Here is a 17837-nt window from a genome sequence, read left to right on the forward strand (position 1 = left end):
TTGAGGTTAGCAAACAACTTTGCTTCCCTTAAGGTGGCAAAGACCTCATGAAGATGTATTAAGTGTTCCTCCCTACACCAAAGTAGACCACTAGGAACCTTCCAATGAATGGCTACAAAATTTTTGTTATAACCCTCATAAAAGTGTAGGGCGCATTAGAAAATTCAAAAGGCAAGACCAACCACTCAAATAAACCATCCTAGGTCTTAAAGGTCGTTTTCCACTCATCTCCCAATCTAATTTTAATTTGTTGATACCCACTGCGCAAGTCAATCTTGGAGCACCAACTAGAGCCAACTAGCATGTCAAGCATATCCTCAAAGTCTAGGGATTAGGAACCTATACTTGATGGTGATTTTGTTGATGGCTCTACTATCAACACACATCCTCCAAGATCCATCCTTTTTTTGGAGTAAGGAGAGCCAGTACAGCATATGGACTAAGGCTATGTCTCACATAGCCCTTGTCAAGGAGTTCTCATACCAAACTATACAATTCAGCACGCTCTTTAGGGTTCATCCTATAGTGTGGCAAGTTAGGTAACTGTGAACATTGAATGAGATCTATGGCATGTTAAATGTCTCACATAGGTGATAGCTCACTAGGTAACTCACTAGGCACAACATCAAAGAACTCAACTAGCAACTGGTCTACCTCAAGTAGGGACTCACTTGAAGACTCTCAATCCTCGGAAGGAACCTCTCGAGTGATGACTACTAAAATGCACCTATCTAAGCTTCCTCGCTCAAAAGCCCTATGATCAAGCAAGTGAATATTCCTTTGAACTGGGGCTTGACAGACTACCTTGTTCCTTAACTTCGGATCTTAGGGAGTGGGCTTGGTAGGGGTCAAAATGATATTCTTATCTTTGTGCCTAAACACACAAGTGTCTTCCCTACCATGATTGGTTACATCATGATAAAATAACCATGATCGCCCTAACAGTATAGGGACCACATCCATTAGGAGTACATCACAAATGACCCAACCCTTATAATCTCCCATTTGGATGGATACAAGACACCTTTCAGTAATTAGTAGATTTGTTCTATTTACCCAATTCACCGGAGAAGGCTAAGAGTGTGGCTTTCCTTTAATGTTTAATCTTCCTAGAGCACCCTTGGAGATCACATTCATGCTACTACCCCCATCAATAACAAGCCTACATGTCCTATCTCCACAACAAATGGAAGCGTGGAAAATAATGGTCCATTTCCACTTCTCACTATCCATGCTAGTGGATAAGACACATCTAATCACACTAATATGGCGGTCATCCTCAAAATCATCTACAAGCTCACCCTCATCTCCGGAGTACTCAATAGCATCTACAACCTGATCCTCACAATCAAGAAGATCATCAATCTCACACTCTAAAGCTAAAGCTCGTTGGGGACAACGGGCAGCAATATGACCTCTAGTGTGGCAACAATAACACTGCAAAGACAAGCTACTAGCTTGAGGAATACTAGGTCCACTAGAGCCAAAAACATGATGCGACTCTATTTGCTTCGCAAACTCTCTCTAAGGGTAGACTGAGGAATGGTAGGCCTAGGTTGAGGTAAGTATTTGGACTAACGTGACTCATTCACCTAAGACCTACAAGAGCTCTTGAGCTACCTTTCAATGACAAGAGTCTTTTGATAGGCTCTATTTAAAGGCTATGGAGAGAACAACTCAACCTCTCACTTAACATCCTCCTTAAGACCAGTCACAAACCTAGCTACAGCGTGATTTGTGACCTCAACAATATCACTCCTAAGCATCAGCTCCTCAAATCAATCTATGTAGCTGGCTATAGTAGTGGTTTGTTTATGGTTCAAGAGCTCACTGAATGATTGGCTCTTAAAGGAAGGAGGGATGTAATTTTCTTTCAATCGTTGTCTTATTGCTTCCCTCTAGGTAATAAGAGGTTCACCCAACCATTCCAGGGTTTGTTGTACAGTGTGCCAATACTTGTTTGCTGGTCCTACAAGTTTCATCTTGGCAAACCAAACTTTGTCCTTACCCCATATATAGTACCAATTAAAGAAATCCTCCATCTCCAAAGCCTAGTATAGAAAGGAGCTCAAGTCTAGTTTCCCATCATACGCACGCACATCCACCTTGACCATTTTGTAACATCTCCAAAGTCCTCCCAACCCTACCTAGGGGAATGTGGAGCATACCTAGGGTTAGGTTAACTCTTCAAGATTACCTTCCTCAAACCTAGACTCTATATTGACCTAAGGCTGGAGGGGTTGAACAAGTCTACTTGGAGCCTAACTCATATTGTTGGATGCTAGAGAAAACCCTAGAGTAGGAAGGATACCTTGGGCTAATCCTACTAAATATGGGGGGTCATTAGGGTGCCTAACAAATGGCTCTATGCCTTCAACAATAGGGCATGACTAACATCTTCAAGACTAGGTCAAACTTCTGTGTGAGGTCCTCAAACTTTTGGTCAACAGATTCCTAAATAGTGTCTAATAGGACAGACAAGGATTGAGTGTAATTTGGTGCAAGTTCAGTGGAATTGGGGTCAATGATTTTTTTTTGTCACCATGATTAATGCAATATGCTGCAATGATTCTGAGGAAGACTTAAATTGACTATGAATGATATGAATCCTAAAAGTACTACAATGCACAAACATGAAGCTACAAACATAATGCATATGAATGGATATGGTCTCACATGACATGGCAACATGGGATTGACTAGGTATGGGTATGAAGAAGAACACAAGAATAAGTTAACTAGGGGAATTTAGCGCAGATTTTAAGGGTATTAAGAAACTTGGAATTATGCAACTACAAATTTTCCCTAGTCAAACAAACAATAGTCAAGAATATATGAGAGTTTGTCATTTTGGTCACCTTGCCCAAGAATTTGAGCACAAATTGAGTTTACCATCGAATGCCAATGTAAGTCCAGCAGTTTCTCAAGTCCCTACTCTCAGATCCTCAAGAAAACAGCCTTCAAACAGTAGTTGGAACTCGATCTGAATGCTGACAAGGCTTCAAAACTCTGAAATTTTCCTGGGCAGCCAAAGATTAGGCTATATTTGACCTTAGAAATATGAATTATGCTTGATACTTTAGTATTCACTCAGAAAACTTGAAAATACTAGGAAAAAATTCAAATTTTCGAAGCTGGAAGCAATTTCTAACGAGTCTGGGCAAAACACAGGAAGTCTGGCAACACACACGTGGCCAGTGCGTGGAGCGTGTGAGCCACTGGCGATGGACCTCCAGTGATGGGGTTCTGGCTGGTGGTAGATCAGGGGATGGGAATTACAGTGAGGGTGGAGGTGCAGCAAAAAATATTCAGGAAATAGGGGATTTAGAAGGGCTGCCGGCTGGGGTAGCTTCTGGTAGCGCGTGGGGGCCACTCCCTGGTCGAATGGAGATGATATTAAAGGGGAAGGAGTTTTGGTGGTGTCTATCTGAAGGGAGGTGCTGTGAAGTGCTGCCTGGAATTTAGGGTTTCAAAACAAGTGGCACAACTGTAATTTCCTGGAAAAGTTGCAGGACTGTAATTTCCTGGAAAAGTTGCAGGTTAATGAATGCTTCTGTATTCTGGGATTTTCCTGTGACTTCTTAATGGAATTACAAATCTGATGGAAGAACAACAACAGGAAAGTCTGGGACTGAATCGAATTTGGCTCTGATACCAATTTGAGGTAGGAAGAAGAAGAAGAAGCAGCAGCAGCAGTAGGGAGACAGAGCAGACAGAGAAGAATAGGGAAAGGGGAGAACAGAAAGAGGTGAGAAACAAAATTAGAAGAGAGAGAAGAGAAGGAAGAAGAAAAACAGAAGAACAGCAGGTACCTGTGAGGGAGGGAGGGAGAGACAGATAGAGAGGGAAACTGTAATCTGATTCAAACAATAACTCTACATCCACTAGCATATCCAGCACGTAAACCACTAATTACAACCAACACATATTTACAAATAGGACCCAACTAAACACATAACTACAAATTATAAAAAAAGTCACTAAAAAAGTACAAAAAGTTCCTCCATACACATATTTCCCAAACCTTCTTAAGCCTACGCCTAAAATACGTGTGCCAAATGGGTAGCCTATGGGGTACAGGTGGTCCTCCATCAGGAATCTAAGTTAGAACTTTAGAGGACTGCATTAGAGTCAAAAGGTTTTAGGATAAGTAGGAATAAGACCAGAATATATGAAATGTAATTTCAGTAATGAAAGGAGTAGTAATGGAGAGAAGATTAAAATAGATAGTCAAGAAATTAATAGCAATAATAGATTTTGATATCTTAAATCGATTATGCAAGCAGAAGGGAAAACTGAAGATGACGTAATACATAGAATTAAAACAGGTTAGGTAAAATGGAGGAGTGCGTCAAGCATGTTGTGTGATCGCAGAATACCCTTAAAATTAAAGGGTAAGTTTTATAAGACGGTTATAAGCCCGGCTATGCATTATGGTTCAGAATTTTGGGCAACTAAGAAACATGTACAAAAAGTAAAAGTTGTTGAAATGCGAATGCTAAGGTGGACGAGTGATATAACATTAAAAGATAAAATACGAGACAAGCATATATGCAATAACTTAGGCGTAGCATTGGCTGAAGACAAGATAAGGGAGGGGTGGCTTAGATGGTTTGGGCATTTGAATGCAGTCCTAGTAGAGCACCTGTAAGGAGGAGTGAGTTATTGTTGCTTCTGGCATGAAAAAGGGTAGAGGTAGGCCTAAAATAACTTAGAATGAGGTAGTGAGGAAGGATTTAATAGCTCTTAGTCTAGTAGAGGACAATGCTCTCGATCTAGTGAATTGTTGGAAAAGGATTCATGTAACCAATCCCACCTAGTGGGACTTAGGGCTTATTGTTCATTTATTGAAAGGAAAGCAAAAGATTCAAATCTCACTAATGATTATCATTAAAGCCAGTTCCTTACAACCAAATTCAAGCTAGAGACTTTGGATGCCTAAAATGTGAAAATAATCTAGTGTTACATTTGACAACATCATTGAGAATCAAATTTCTGCATACCTGACTGCAAGCCTCTTGAAACACCGCAGTAATACCCAATTCTGAGTAATAATTAGTGATTTGATCTTCTTAAGCCTCAACATCAAAATAGTTTATTCATTCCATATCCAATACAATCCATGATTCCCTCCATTAGGGAAAAATAAATAAATATTTCTTCCCCCTCACCAACAAAACCCCCAACACGCTTGGCCTGGGGGCACCGAGGAGTTTTTGGAAGACTTAAGACACATTTTTGTATGTGTTTAGACTGCACAGGAAATATCTTGTTCTGGCACATAGAGGGAAAAAAATATTAACAAAAGAAGACTGTTCTGGGCAAAACTGCTAGGAACTAGACCAGCTAGTCCAACCTAAGGGTTTCTTAGATAAGTCACTTCAGAGCATTAATGACTACTGATAGGTGGTCCCCTCGATATGTCCTGGTCACTGTGGCTGGCACACTCCAGTGAGCCAATGAACAGTAACTAAGATATTTGACAAACATAATCTTAAGCTCCCTAGCTCTCTTCTCTCATCTCTGTCTTCTTTTGCTCATTTTAACTTAAGATCAAATCATAAGAAACTTATCCTTGTGCAACTCTACTTCTTGTGAGAGTTTTTGATACATTCCTTAGTGCTTCATTTACGGATCTTCCTTTTGAGAATTCTCCTAATATTTTTCACACTTTGCAGTGCTGTTCGGTGTTCTTGTCTCCATGAAAGCAAGGGGAATGTAACAAATCTTTCTGGATTAGGGGAAATTCAAGGAGTTGAAGGGCTTGAGAGAGTGGACGATGGTTGAGGAAGCCAAACCACTATAAAGATTTTGGGTTTCACTAACCCTTAATCTCTTTCATTGCTCTATAATTTGTGCTCTAAATTGTTTGTGTTTCTTGATTAGTTTCTAACTACTCATTCCCACATTTTAGTTTAAATTAGACCCAATTCAAACCACCAACAAACCCCCCAGGTTGCCTTTTTCTATATCATCATCATCCAAGCAAAGTTGGATTTGTAAAGAATTCCTATATAAATTATCCAACAATAAAGATTCACAGGTAGCAGCAATTCAATTAGAGCAACTAACTTCCATACAAATTTCCACTCCAATTGCTTTTATATGTAAACATTAGCCTTCCCAGCTTTCTTTTCAAAATGAGTAGCCCTTAGTGCCAAGGCACATTCCAAAATGGGATCCATCACCTAGCATTGTGTAGCTTACTCTACAGTCTACACCTCATCTATACATCACCATCTCACAGAAAAATAAATACATAAAAGCAAAAAAAAGGACACTATCAACAAAGAAAGAGAAGGAGAGATAACTAAAATTTCAAATGCTGTTAAGATAGCCTTTCCCAATTATCATAACGAACATTCTTCACCATGGATAAAACTATTCAATTTCGACATATCATCGAAATGGATAAACTAACATTAAGCAAGGTATGTTAATATATTGCATACATGTATCTTCCTTGCAATTGTTTTGTTAACATCATGCACATGAAGACACACTACAATCAGTGCAAGCTGCTCCAGTGCAATTAAGACTAAAAAGATAAATAGTTCCTTTATCTGGCCTATTTTGGACAAATTGTTCCTTTAGCTAGGTGGGGAAACATGTCTCCCTCGCCCCCTTGTAAAATGAAACCAAGAAAAGTTATGCACATCATATATTGGGCTTTGGTTTTCATCGGCTCAGGTGCATTAATTGTCAATTTTGTCAGCTTAGACTTGCTTGAAAAGTACAAGACCCGTCAAGAATCTGAGAGCTTCCTATACTTACAAGTGCTAGTAAATTCAACCAAACCAGTGGTAGCTCACTCCAAATTGGTTCAACTTGGCTATTGCCAAATTCTGGTTCAGTATTTAAAATTGACCTTTGACTGGTTCAGGACTGGTTTGTCTTGAAAATGAAACAAAACAAACCCTAACAAAACTACAACTCCCATTTATAAGAATAAAAAACTACCACCTCAAGGTAGAATTATAAGATTTCTATATGAAAAATAATACTTTTACATTTAAATCAAAGGTAAATCTGATTGTTATTGCAGTAACCACTTACCCTCCTGTCATTCTTCGCATGTGATTGACGAAGGAAGAACCGATGACAAAATACAATTGCTGTGGCTATAGTCACCTGGGGACTGGCATTGAGCACCATTTATTATCGTCAAACATTTCAAAATAAGATTTCTATCAATAAATTCTTGATACCCAGACCCTGAGAAAGCACATACACAATTGAAATGCTTCAAATAGAAGTAAAAAGCAATAAAAGTACCAGACACACACAGACATACATCTATACAACAAACCAACACATTAGGATCATTAACTCCAGGATATTCCCTTCTATATAATCAAGCCAAGTAACTAGGGAGCATTCTGAACTTGTAATTTTCATTCCAGCACCTTCCAAACCACTTCCATTCTTTTAAAAATCAGACTACTGAGACTCTGAAGTTTTTCTAGGAAGGAGTTTAAAACAAAGTGCCATGAAAATTTAAAATTTTGAACTTTTTTATTAAAAGGAATCAGTGAAAGAAAGAAGAAAGAATGCACAATACACAATTCTATAATGGCACATTGAGTGTTTGGGCAGGGCAATAAGTACAGAGCCTTACATTTGCATTTAGGGAGTGAAATTTTCCCTAAAGCTTTTGAGCATCGCCAAACACATTTCCGGTTTCTGTTTTCAAATGTGTGTGTGTGTACATGTTTATATATATATTCCAAAAGATGTCACTTGCCAGCTTCCAAAAATCTACAGCCAAAAACAAATATAAAAGGAAATATCTGAAAATTAACATACAAAATGAAAACATGGCATTGAAAATGTTACCCAAATGGGCCTTCAAGTAGTGGGTGATGGTCAAAAGATTCATATTCATACAAACATATTGTGTGGGGGCAAGGGGTTTGGTGATGTACCACCAAATTTCTTTTTTCCTATATTGTAGACACAAAAGCTTGAATTGTGGATATGTGACTTATGACCTCATTTTCCCTCTGTTTTGTTTTTCCTGAGGGGCAGGTTGCCCAGAACCCGAAATTTAGCTAATCTTTTCAGCAGTTGCAGTTAGATGGAAGTGGAAGTGTGGCCTTGTTTGGAGCTTTGTATGGGATTAAGCCATATTAGGAAACCTAGTCTAGTCATTCCAATTCTTAAGGCATGGATACAATCCATTCTTGTTAGCGCGACTGGATAATTTATTTGGAACTGGAATCATAAGGAATCCTAATCCAGATTAGGATTTTACAACACTTTCGTTCCCATTTCCATTATTTCCAAACACAATAATGCATTCCATTCTTCCTTTGGATCCATTCGCAAATACCAAACATTACTTCAAGCTCAAAAGAAATAATGGTCTCTCATGGTTAACCCAGGTTGGAGATGAGAACCAACAAGCACCATTAAAGGATCCATTGCACGTTCCAATTGGGCCTATCACAAGGTCAAGAGCTAAGAAGATCAAGGAAGCAATGCAAGGATTGGTGCAATTCACTTGGGCCGAGTTTGCAAATTTATCAAGCAAGACTCCAACATTCAAGATGGGCTTGAAAGAAGAAGAACCGGCTTTATTAGTTGAATTCCTTGATCAAGGAATGCAAGGATTGGTGCAATCCAATTGGGCTGAGTTTGCAAATTTATCAAGCAAGACCCCAACATTCAAGATGGGCTTGAAAGAAGAAGAATCAGCTTTAATCCATGTGATACAAGCTACAATGGGGGGCGGCATAGCCTAGTGTTTAGAGTAGACTTTTTATTTCAATAGGTATAGGCGTGTGGGCCTATTTTATGTTTATTAGTAATAGGCATTTACGGTTACGTTACAAATAGACTTGTAGCCACATTCTACAGAAGTTGAACATTGAATAAGAATGTGAGGTTTTTTTTCTTCTATTGGTTCTTCAAAGAACTTGTGAACTTATCAAGTATTCTTCCTTGTGGTGTTCAAATTTTATACCTTCGGTTCATGATGTAGTTATAATCATTGGATCGAGGTTTGTTACTTTATACTTTTGGTTTGTGATTCAATTACAATCATTGGGTCGATGTTACTCTACCTATGGTTCGTGTTTCATTTATAAACATTGGGTCGGGATTTTCTATCAAAAATCTGAATTTTAACTTTTTTAGGCAAGTATTCAAATATTGTTTATTTGGTCTCTACGCATGTCAATTGAGGTTCGCATCATTTGATATCAGAGCTTAGGTTCTAAAATCAGGTTTACTATCCTTTTATATTTTATTTCTTGTTATCATCCTATCTTGTTCCGCTTGTGTTCATTATTCCTTGTTCTTGTGACATTCACCAAGTTATAAAAAATATATATATATAATAAAATAAAATAAAGAAAAAAAAAAGTGATACTAAAGTAGCAGATACAATCGTTCACTGCACTTATCAAAGTTAATTTTTTTGTTTCTTGAATCGTGACTTTTGTAGTTTCAGTTCTCTTAAAAAAAAATCTGATTTTTGTCCTCTTTGATTCATTGTTCTATAAAATTTTCTTGCCGTCAGTATTGGTTTAATACTACATGGATTCAAGGCCAAATCCTTTTGAAGAGAGGGGGAATGATGAGAATCAACAAGCACCATTAAAGGATCCATTGCATATTCCAGTTGGGCCTATCACACAAGGTCAAGAGCTACTAATTTTATTACGGGACAGCTCATGATATTCATATCGATCTATTATGCACCTCTGCATCTAGCATGGGGTAGACCTCATACAATAATTGTCCTAGCTCTATCGTATCTTTAAGAATTGTTTTTGATCCAATCCGTAGGAATCAATAGAAAAGGCAAATCCCTTATAATACACCAGATTTTTTTTTTAAGAAGATCAAGGAAACAATGCAAGGATTGGTGCAATCCACTTGGGCCGAGTTTGCAAATTTATAAAGGAAGACCCCAACATTCAAGATGGGCTTGAAAGAAGAAGAACCGGATTTATTAGTTGAATTCCTTGATCAAGAAATGCAAGGATTGATGCAATCCACTTGCGCCGGGTTTGGAAATTTATCAAGCAAGGCCCCAACATTCAAGATCGGCTTGAAAGATGAAGAACCAGCTTTAATCCATGTGATACAAGCTACAGTGGGGGACGGCATACCCTAGTGTTTAGAGTAGGCTTTTTATTTCAATAAGTATAGGCGTGTGGGCCTATTTTATGTTTATTTTGAATTTGAATTTGAATTTAAATTTAATGGAGGGGTTTATAAATAGACTTGTAGCCGCATTCTATAGAAATTGAACATTGAATAAAACTGTGAGGTTTTGTTGCTTCTATTGGTTCTTCAGAGAACTTGTGAACTTTGACGTTCAAATTTTATACCTTCGGTTCGTGGTTGAATTATAATCATTGGGTCAAGGTTTGTTATTTTATACCTTTGGTTCATGATTTAATTATAACCATTGGGTCGAGGTTTATTACTTTTTACCTTTGGTTCGTGATTCAATTATAATCATTGGATCGAGGTTTGTTACTTTATACCTACGGTTCGCGTTTCATTTATAAACGTTGAGTCGAGGTTTTCTATCAAAAATCTGAATTTTAGCTTTTCTGGGCAAATATTCTAATATTGTTTGTTGGGTCTCAACGCGTGTTGATTGAGGTTCACATCAATTGGGCTCTTGAATTGTTTCATAGGAGTTGTTAAAGTTTGATATATATTGTTGGCCCACAACCTAAAAACTTAAGCTTTTAGGTAAAGTGATAATCTAACACGGTATCGAAGTTGGTTTCCAAGTGGTCCTAGGTTCTAGACTCATTGCCCACGTTTAAAAAAAAAATTTATTGTATTCCCTGTAATGGGTGTTATCCATCATGTGTCTATCATTCCACGTGCTGTCGGGCTGCACATGTGGGGGAATGTCAAAGCATGATATACATTGTTGGCCCACAACCTTATAGCTTAAGCTTTTAGGTAAAGTGGTAATCTACAGAAGTCAAAACTTGTTCTGTCATAATAGCCTACTAAGACATGTTGTGTGTCACATGGCTAGCATAATCATATGGCCATAAAAATCAACTTTGCCTTGGTCAGCTAAATATCCAATGGGTACACCCATGAGGCGACAAGACTACACCAAGTCATGCCCATCTAAACTCATACGAATACATGAAAACACTCATGGATCCATTTATGGTCAATTATAGTCAACATAACAGCTGGAGGTCATGGGTTCAAGGCGTGGAAACAGCCTCTTGAAAAAATGCAAGCTAAGGCTGCATACTATATACCCATTGTGGTCCGCCCCTTCCCCGGACCCCTCATACGCGGTCTACCTTTTTTTTTTATAGTCAACATAACAACTCCTACTCCCATTAGGATAGTCAATAAGATATATCTTGAATGGTAAGGTAGTTGTGCTCATAACCCATAATCATTGACAAATGCTTTCGCCCTCTGCACAGTCCTTGGGTAAGTACACATACCACTAAACATCCATAAGCCAGACCTATCCATGAGGCATCCTACCTCGCTTGAGACAAACATATAATGGTTGAATACCCTTCAATTGGCACAAGTGGCACCATCTTGAGGGGAATTCGAGGGGCATAATGGACCCTTATGAGTACCACCACACAACAACGTAACCTGTAGTGTCGTCAATGGAGCTCCCAACTCACACAGAAGCCAAATCAAACCCCCATGGATGCCAAGCCTATAGTAATCCAAAAAAAAATTTTAATTAATTAATTTAATTAATTATTAAATTATTGTTATTAATAATTAAATAATATAATATAATATAATATAATATTATAATAATAATAATAATATTATTATTATTATTATTATATGTAAGGATACTTCCGGAAGTATCCTTAAGATTTAAAAGCCCCCCCTTGTTGGCCATCCACTCTCTCTCTCTCTCTCTCTCTCTCTTAATTTTGCTTGCATTTCTCAGCCAAATTGAAGAACGAACATCAATTCCGAGTCCTAGCTCCGCTCTTCAACGATTTAACAGGAGATATTTCATCATCCGCACGCCATAGGCACCACTGTAGGGCTAGGGTAAGTGGACTAGATTATGTCAAGATCTTATTTTAAAAATCTAACCGATTAAATTTAAGTATATGATTATGGGGATATTACGTTAGTTTTTATTTTAAAATATAGCCGATTAAATTTGAGTATATGATTATGGGGATATTATGTCAATTTTTTTATTTTAAAATTAAACAAATTAAATTTGGGTAAATGATTATGGGGATATTATGTCAGTTTTTATTTTAAATATATTTGAGTTAAATTATACTGTGGGGATCTGATCACATTTAGGGTTTTTCAAAATATATTAGAGATTAAATTTAAATATGGGGCATTGATCATACCCGCAATTTTATTTAAATTTACCAAGTATGTATTGATGTGAATTCCTCGAGTAATTTATGAAATTATAATTATTATATAAATCGTGTGGCATGAGTTATGTTGTTTTATTGAGCAAATTTAGGGTTTTTAGCGATGTTAAGTCTATTACCCGATTTATTGGGAATAATGATGATATTATGTTCAAATTTTACATTGGGAAAAGTGACAAGTTTATTTTATTATGAATTTTTGTTGGATAATTGCTACGAGTATTATACTGTGATATTACATATATTGCAGTTATATGTTTTGAGAACCTTGATGGGCCGGATGTGGTGGATGCTCGGTACCGTAGCTACAAAGGAATATTAGTGCAGCCACACCATTGTGGAAGTGTTGGCGGTGGATATTCAGTTTGGCTTGAGTAGGGTTATACCCACCTATTTTCGGACCAGGATGTGGTAGGCAAACTGCTCTTACAAACATAAACTTTTGACTTAACTTTGGTCAGCCAACCAATGCTAAGTCCAGTACACAACCCGTCATGAGGGTTAAACATGACATGCATCGGCCAGAAGTTGTTCTTTTATACATATTTGGATATTTATGTGATTTTGACCATTTATTAGGCCCAAATGATGTTTTGGAGAAAAGTATGTACATTTATTTATATATGTGACCCACAGTTTACAAATGTGATTTTTATTAAGGTAGAATTATGGAATATATTTTCATACTATAAAGCTCATGACAGCCACACATTGATAATAATCTAGTCCTTACTTACTGGAAGGTGTCTCACTCCAATATTTAATTCATATTACAGGACGTACCAGAGATCAGGCCTAGCGAGCTTCGAGGCGGGGTTAGATATATATAGTTTAGCGTAAGTGTTTGTATGATACTAGTTTTGTTTTATATTCCACTTGATGTAAATAATGTTATTTGGAGATACCTATGTGAATATGGTGGTTTAGTACTCTGGTATGATATTTGAGGTTTTAGATTGCTTTTGCTGCTTGCATTAAAATATATTTATGGAAAGAGGCACTGTGGACCCCACAGGGTTCGGGGTGTCACAATTGTGGTATCAGAGCCTAGGAAATAATTCTGTAGACTTTAGCAAATAATTTTACCAGAGTATAGGTATAATTATGATGAGGGTAGGAATGGATAGATTAGGATATTTTTTGCCTATTATTTGATACGTCTTAATTTAATATTCTAAAATAATTTTTGTTCTTTCTTCAGAATGGACCCCAAAGATAACAACATGAATGCTGAAAGAAGTGGTAATATGGGGGTTTCCAATGAACAAGGCATTAACTATACTCCAGTGTTAGGTGAGTTAGCCCAACAGGTGATGGCGGAGATTATGCGGAGCTCCAGGGACAAAACTGCCCACCCACTAACCAGGATTGCACCATTGAGCAATTCACCCGCATGAACCCCCCAACTTTTGAGGGAGGAGCTAATCCAATCATGGCGGAAAATTGGATCTAGGAGATGGAAGAGCTACTGGGAGTCCTTCGCTGCACAGATGAGCAGAAGGTTATATATGCCGCTTTTAAAATGACCGAGGTCAAACGCTAGTGGATTTCCATAAAACTACTCGAGGAACAAAGGGCCAGAACCAGCAACCATTACCTGGAAGCGCTTTAAGGAGATTTTCTTTGATCGATACTTTCCTGCTTCCACCAGAGATGTCAAGGCGGAAGAGTTCACAAATTTAACCTAGGTGAACTTGACCGTTCAACAATATGCAGCCAAGTTTATTGAGCTCTCTCGATTCGCCCCGTATCTAGTTCTAGATGAATCAAAGAAGGCTTAGAGATTTGAGAAAGGTTTGAGTCTGAGGATCTACGAGCAGGTGGTGGCGTTTCAAGTTCAAAACATCTCTAAGTTGGTGGATAAAGCAGCAGTAATAGAAAAAAGTCTACAGAGGAGTGCAGAGATATTGAACCAGAGAAAGAGGTCCATGCCTCCAAGTTTTCACGCTAGTACAAGTCAAGGTCCTTGGAAGAGAAATAACAATAATGTGGGCCAAAGGCAAGTAGTGGGGAATCGGGCTTATCAGAATAATCCACCACGTCTCCTTTGCCCTAAATGCAATAGCAAGCACTGGGGTGAATGACAGGTTGGAGGAATTATCTGTTATCAATGCAGTAGACTCGGCCACATTACATGAGACTGTCATGTACTACCGAATAATGCACCCACTCCGAATCAATACCGGGGAAACAATCAGGCACCCTAAGGCAACTATCAGAGGAACACCGCCCAGGCGCATGTATATTCTCTTACTCCAAGAGATGCAGAAAATGCCGATGATGTCGTGACAGGTAATATTTTTATATTTTCGAAGAAAGCAATAGTATTATTTGATTCTGAAGCAACACATTCTTTTATATCTATGAAATGTGTTAAAATGTGTGGGGTAGGAACTCAACCATTAGATGCTGAATTATCTGTGGTCACACCAATAGGGACCTTAGTGGTATGTAGGAAGACACTTAAAGGCTATCTTATTTGTATTCAGGTAAGAATGCTACCTGCTAATTTAGTAGTGCTTGATATGCATAGATTTGATGTAATTCTGGGGATGGACTGGCTAGCCTCTAGCTATGCTAGTATAGACTGTTACAAGAAAGAGATAGTGTGCAGACCTCCTGGAGAGCAAAAGTAAAAATTTGTTGGGTCGTGCGTGCACTCCTCACCACAAATATTGTCAACAATTCAGGCAAAAAGGCTAATCTTGGATGGATGTCAAGGGTACCTAGCATGTGTAAAAGAAGCATCAAAGGAAGAGCTAAAGTTTGAGGATGTCCCAATAGTGAGGGAATTCTCGGATGTATTTCCGAAAGACTTACCTAAGTTGCCTCTCGATCGCGAAGTTGAGTTCGCTATCAACCTACTTCCAAGAACAGCACCAATCTCTAAGGCTCCATATAGAATGGTTCCAACAGAATTGAAAGAATTAAAGGAGCAGTCACAGGAGTTGCTAGACAAAGAGTTCATCAGACCCAATGTGTCACCATGGGGAGCACCAGTTTTGTTTGTTAAAAAGAAATATGGGTCAATGAGGATGTGTATTAATTACCGGGAATAAACAAGGTGATAATTAAGAACATGTACCCACTACCCAGTATAGATGACTTGTTTGACCAACTCCAGGAAACACAAGTATTCTCAAAGATAGATCTCCGATCAGGGTATCATCAAGTGAAAATCAAGTTGGAAGATGTTCCAAAGACTGCATTCCGAACTAGGTATGGTCACTATGAATTTTTAGTTATGCCATTCGGACTGGCCAATGCTCCTGGTGCATTTATGGACCTTATGAATAGGGTTTTTCATGAATATCTGGATCAATTTGTGGTGGTATTTATTGATGATATTTTGATTTATCTGAAGAGTCCCGAGGAGAATGAAAATCATTTGAGGTTGGTACTCCAAGTGCTAAGAGAAAAGAAGTTGTATGCCGGATTTAAGAAATGTGAGTTCTGGCTGGAAAAAGTTGCATTCCTAGGACATGTGATATCTAGGGATGGTATTTCTGTGGACCCAAGTAAAATAGAGGCAGTAGTGGATTGGGCAAGACCGAAGAATGTTCATGAGGTCAGAAATTTCTTAGGTCTGGCAAGATATTATCGCTGATTCGTAGAAGGATTTTCTAAATTATCAGGTCCTCTGACGAGACTAACAAGAAAGAATGTGAAGTATGAGTGGATAGATGAATGTGAGCAAAACTTCCAAGAATTAAAACGACGACTCATCACTGCCCCGATACTGACAATTCCTTCAAGAGAAGGTGGTTTTGTGACTTGCAGTGATGCATCTCAGAAAGGGCTTGGGTGCGTATTGATGCAATGGGGAAAGGTCATTGCATATGCTTATCGGCAACTCAAGGAGTACAAGAAGAATTATCCTACTCATGATTTGGAACTAGCAGCAGTCGTATTCATGTTGAAGATCGGGAGACACTATCTGTATGGTAAAAGGTGCGAGATTTTTACAGACCATAAAAGGCTCAAGTATTTCTTCACACAAAAAGAATTGAACATGAGACAAAGGAGATGATTAGAACTGATCAAAGACTATGATTGTACCATCAACTACCACCTAGGGAAAGCTAATGTGGTAGCTGATGCGTTAAGCCGAAAGTCATTGAATGCATCAGTCTCAGCAGTGATAACCCAACATCAAATCATGATGGATCTGGAAAGATTTGGTGTGGAAATAGTAGAGGGAAATCATCATTCTTTCATTGCTAATTTGGTAATCCAACCGACCTTACTGGAAAAGATTAAGGCCGCACAGATGAAAGATACAGAGTTGATGAAGATTATGGGTAAGGTACAGAGTGGACTGAGGGCGGATTTTAACATCTCGGTTGATGGAGTTTTGAGGTTTCAAACCAGATTATGTGTACCCAATGATGGAGAGATTAAAAGAACAATTCTAGAAGAAGTTCATCACTCTCTTTATAGAGTGTATCTAAGAAGCACCAAGATGTATCAGGACTTGCGAGAATCTTTCTGGTGAAACAACATGAAGAGGGAAATTGCCCGATTCATAGAGCAGTGTCTTACTACGTGTCAGCAAGTGAACGCTGAACATTAGAGACCAACAGAGCCATTGCAACCACTTCACATTCCTGAGTGGAAATGGGAGTACATTTTTATGGATTTTGTAACAAGATTACCATCGGCACTTCATGGGCCAAACGCCATTTGGATAATTGTTGATCGTCTAACAAAAACTACCCATTTTATTCCAATCAAAGTTAGCTACTCCATGAATAAACTGGCAGATTTGTATGTTCAAGAGACAATTAGACTACACGGCATACCAGTATCCATCATATCATATCGGGACCCACGATTCACATCCCAGTTTGGAAAAGTTTGCAGAAAGCATTGGGATCTCAACTGACCTTTAGCACAGCATCTCATCCCTAGACTGATAAACAATCAGAGAGGACAATTCAGATATTGGAGGATATGTTGCGGGCATGTATGCTGGATTTCAAAGGAAATTGGATTCAGTACCTACCCTTGGTTGAATTCGCCTACAGCAACAATTATCAAGCCAGCATCGAGATGGCACCGTATGAAGTGTTATATGGTTGGAGGTTCCGATCTCCATTGTATTGGGATGAGGTTGGTGAACTGTGAATTTTGGGGTCAGAGATTACACAGCAAACTTCTAAGAAAATCAAACTCATTCAGGATAGAATTAAAACAGCTCAGAATCGACAAAAGAGTTATGCTGATACCCGCCGAGGAGAGCTAGAATTTGATGTGGGAGATAATGTATTTCTGAAAATTACTCCAATGAAGAGAATTATAAGGTTTGGAAAGAAAGGTAAGCTAAGTTCCACATATATTGGGCCGTTCAAGATACTAGCAAGGATTGGTCTAGTCGCCTATAGAAATGCTTTACCTCCAGCACTATCTAGGATTCATGACGTATTCCATGTGTCAATTCTGAAAAAGTACGTATCAGAT

General features: G+C 38.3%; 1 pseudogene; it reads right to left on the reverse strand.

The window, feature by feature from the left end:
- LOC131160395 (cyclin-T1-4-like) overlaps positions 1-17837 on the reverse strand; it is a 69044-nt pseudogene that overhangs the window by 32343 nt on the left and 18864 nt on the right.

The sequence above is a fragment of the Malania oleifera genome, chromosome 7, assembly GCF_029873635.1.
Source record: "Malania oleifera isolate guangnan ecotype guangnan chromosome 7, ASM2987363v1, whole genome shotgun sequence".
In the NCBI taxonomy this organism is placed as follows: Eukaryota; Viridiplantae; Streptophyta; class Magnoliopsida; order Santalales; family Ximeniaceae; genus Malania; species Malania oleifera.